This window comes from Dermacentor albipictus, chromosome 5, assembly GCF_038994185.2.
Source record: "Dermacentor albipictus isolate Rhodes 1998 colony chromosome 5, USDA_Dalb.pri_finalv2, whole genome shotgun sequence".
Classification (NCBI taxonomy): Eukaryota; Metazoa; Arthropoda; class Arachnida; order Ixodida; family Ixodidae; genus Dermacentor; species Dermacentor albipictus.
This window is the reverse complement of record NC_091825.1, coordinates 157,763,628-157,767,844: the sequence shown is the minus strand read 5'-3', so window position 1 is coordinate 157,767,844 and position 4,217 is coordinate 157,763,628. Positions and strand designations below refer to the sequence as shown.

General features: G+C 47.4%; 1 pseudogene; it reads left to right on the top strand.

Annotated features, from left to right (window-relative positions):
- LOC135902363 (uncharacterized) overlaps window positions 1–3,922 on the top strand; it is a 49,017-nt pseudogene extending 45,095 nt beyond the window's left edge.
- The last annotated feature ends 295 nt before the right edge of the window (window positions 3,923–4,217 follow it).

Here is a 4,217-nt window from a genome sequence, read left to right as displayed (position 1 = left end):
TGGCTGATTTCCATATAATCATTTTCGGGATAGTTTCGATAAATCAAGAGTTACAGCGGTTGTTTGTAACCGTACTCCCTCTGTAGACGGCCATGTATTGACAGTAGACGCAAATTTTGTGTAGCCACGTGCTACACAAGAGTGTTTTTCCGCGCGCGAAAGAAGCCCGCCAATGAACGCAATGTGCCTCGAGCGGCCAGTAGCGCGGCAATTTTGCGTGTGTTTGCGGGCTTCTTTCACGCTCGGAAAAACACTCTTATGTAGCACGTATTGAGCAACAGAAAACTACAGTATTGAACTTTTTCATGTTGCTCTACAATTTTCTCATTGGCGCTTTTCATCTAATTATAATTTTTCAGAAATCGATTACTTAAGACTATTTATCTAATTAGGCGGAATGAAAAAAAAAATGTTTGACTATCTCCAAGTGACGGCGAACAGCATTACTTTTGTTCTGTCCAGCTACGTGGCATTTTGCATATTTTAAAGCCTTGGCTAAAGTTAGCTGGGACACCCTGTATACATTCGCTGTATAAGCATCAAATCACATTACATTTTCCGTTGCATAACGCGTGGGCAAAAGCAAATCCAGCGGCTGGCTGACGTCATGTCATTGTGAAAGCGATATAACTTTGAGAATACCGCATTTGCGAGGGCTAACGTAAGCGTCGTCTGTCTGATCGTCGCATCACTTCATGCGAACGACGCAGGCATTGTCGGACAGCATAGCGCGCAATAGAAATACGCGCGGGCCGCACGTTTCCTTCTCTTTTATGCCCCGATTAAATAACTTTAGGCTCTCAGAAACACGAGACAGGAACTCGGCGTATTATAGCCTGCGTTACGGCTATCAAAGACACGAAAGGTGCCCGCAATTTCGCGCCATTTCACCCGAAAGATGGTTCGTAGGAAGCAGATGACAATCCCTTTGCGAGTTACTTCTCAGGAACTGGCAGAAGAAGCACGGCTGCAAGTAGCGCATATCAAACCTTCGCTGAACAAAGAAGACAGTTCTCGACGGCTCGTTCTCACGTTTTACGAGAGAACTGCGCGAAGACAATACTTCCAATCCCGACGTGCACGTTTGTTAAATTTTTATTGTGACTAGCACGACTGGTCAAACTCAGAAGATGCACTTCGACGATTGAAATGAGCACAGTTAATTTTTTTTTGCTCGCGCACGAATACGTCGGCGGCAATGACAGCGCGTGTGGCAAAATATGGCCTAGTATGCGAGCACACGAAGTGGCGCACTAGAATGTGTTGCTGTCTATATATACGTGTTGCTGGATTGCACTCTATGCAGCAGCTACGGTACAAACAGAAGGCTGTAGGGCAATCACCCAACATTACTTGAGATGATAATTGGACCATGTCCAGTTACTGGCTCTGAAAGGAGAGCTTTTAGGGCAGTGAAATCCTTTTTCATCTGTACAGCTGTGTGCTCAAAATAAGGACTACTTAATGCAGCAGATCACTTCCGATGTTGATTTGTCCCCCCCTACCACCTACTTATTTATGTGCTTGTCTTTGCGTGTGCAAAAGTGTCTGTTTTATTACATCGAAGCTGCCTATGGATAGGGTTCGGCGCATTTTTGTCCTCCTTCAAGAAAAAAAAAAACTATCGTCATCAATGGTTCGTACCCACGTAATCACGCACAAAATGCAATGGCTCATAGCTCCGTAAGGCAGAGGCTGCAAGCACTCAGCCTATAGTGAAGCGAAGAGTGCTTATGTTCTATCTAGTCACGCATGGAACATACAGAACAGCATGTAGAAAGCTGACGTTATCCATGGCTCATACCTACGTAAGCAATTGCTCATACCCCTGTAAGCAAGGAAAAAATGCAATGGCTCACAGCCGCGTAAAGTTCATGGGTACTCACTTTGCGTGGGTCAGTTACGATGACACTGCCCCTGTGGTCACTGTCGGTTATTCCAATGCGGTTATGTCGGAACGGAAAGGGAGCGGCTAGCGCGTTTTGTGTTGCAGACATATCGCTTCGCGATGCCACACCGGTCCGGCCCAATCGACCACCCGGCGGCGTACGTGCATTGATTTGACAATATAAAAAAAATGGCCAGGCTTAGCTTGGTTAAGCCAAGAATGCGTTGCATATTGCGCGAGTTGGGGCCCAGCTTTTCCTCCGGCTGTCGTGACGTCACGTCACGTGGTTGCGCTAAAGATCAATGGTGGCTGCCCGGCCGCGCCCAAGGGCTGAACTGAGTGATTGCAATATGCAACGCATAAGAATAGAAGCAACTTAATAACAAACATAGCAAACTTAAAAGAGAATACACGCACTTATGAGACGCGCAGCAATGAACAATGGCTCATACCCTCAATGGTGGCTGCCAGGCCGCGCCCAATGGCTGAACTGAGTGATTGCAATATGCAACGCATAAAAATGTGTTTGCAGTTGGGACTATGCCGATCAGTGTGCATCATAGCGACCACAAGGCCATTCTGACCATCGACACTAAGTGACAATGAGTAATGCAATAAAGTCTTTACTACAAGCTTTCTTACATGGTCTAAATATATATACACACAGTTGGAAAGTTAAGCCTTGACCAAAACAGGACGGGGCCGTTTTCCAGCCCCTGACAATTATATATATATATATATTGAAATTAAATGGAAAATTGAAAATTAATTCTGTGTCACATCTGCGTCGTGTGCTAAACAGCTTCGTTGGTCGTCCACCTTCACAGGTTGGATTGGCTAATGGTTTTTATTATTAATGGATGTTTCATATTTAAGTTCCTCGTTTTGAGCAATTTCTTTTCTTTGATATAAGAAACTGGACTTGCCGGAGGCGCCGCTGCTCACAGCTTCTCTAGTTGTCCCCTCCGTTGAACCTTGCCTGTACCTACCACGAACCATACAGCAGTCATGCACAGCCAGCATATTTCTATAATATTTATTGATAGATTCGAATTTGACCTGATGATTTTATAGGTGTATAAGTTCTTTCCTTCGAGGTTGCTTATGTCGTGTCAGTATAATGTGAACACAGGTGCGTTGTGTTATGAATGATCGTGTGTGTTGGAGGGAATGCTAATGCACTGATGTTTATCTTAGTTCAAGTGTATATGGTTTATGCATCCTAAAGAGTTTGTGCGCGTCATAAAGTGCCATAAAGAGGACGCTACGGTGTTTGATTTGGCTTCAGCTTGACACTTAGTTGTCGCACCGCCTCCTCAGGGGGACTGCAGTGTGCCTTTACATTCAGCGGGAATGCGGACAGAGGCTTGTCGCGAACGCCTCTCGTAAGCGCATAAATTGTTCTTGCAAATATTACGGGTCTCTATGTGCCACACATAAGGATGCGTGGCATATATAGAAGCGCATAATGTCCCGATTCAACGTCGTTTCGTAAGAGCAGCGCCCGACGCGGGCTACGGGCGCAACACATCCCCGGGAGCATTTGTTTGACCTGCTGAGCCTCTGCTTAAGCGCGAAGAGGTTGAACGCTGCACCACTCGGGCATTACGCATGCCCTCCTTTCGCTGAATGGCCGAGCTTTCCGCGAGCCACGTTGGCCAAGAATATATGGAGAGCTCGACGACCCGTCCCGACGGCCGCCTCTGTGCTGCACCATTAATTCAGCTGATACAGGAAACTGGCGCACAGCGGAACTCTGTCTCATACCGTGCGCAGGTTTGGCCGTGGGTGGTGCTTGCGTCAGCTCCTGCACAGAGCGACCGTCGCGACGTCGTGGCGAAAGACGGAGGCCGCATGCGAAAGGAGCCTCGCGTGGTGGGCGTGCGGGCATTCCGAGCGGGGCGCAGCTGCGCCGCGCAGTGCGGTGCGGAAGAGCGAGCTGTCCTTGACACAGCAGAGCACGCCAACTCCATGCCGCCGGCCTTGACAGACGCCCGATATGCCGATTCCACTGTCCACCCGGCAGCAACGTGAGGTGCTTGGGTAAACGTCCAACGGCTGTCACGGGTGTTACAGACAAGCAATCAACAAATAATAATAATACAAAAAATTCGCTCCTAAATGCCTTCATACGTAATAACTATGTTTTCTGGGTGTCTAAGTTATATGTAATGGACTTTTCTTGCCATCCGCCTACATTGAAGAAACCCGTGTGCGCCCTAACCACCGCATCGAATAAGCCGACAACGTCTTACGACAGGCTGTTGATTTATTGATCCGTTCATAGCGTTTACCGTATCGAGGCTACACTGGAGTTATGCGAGATGCA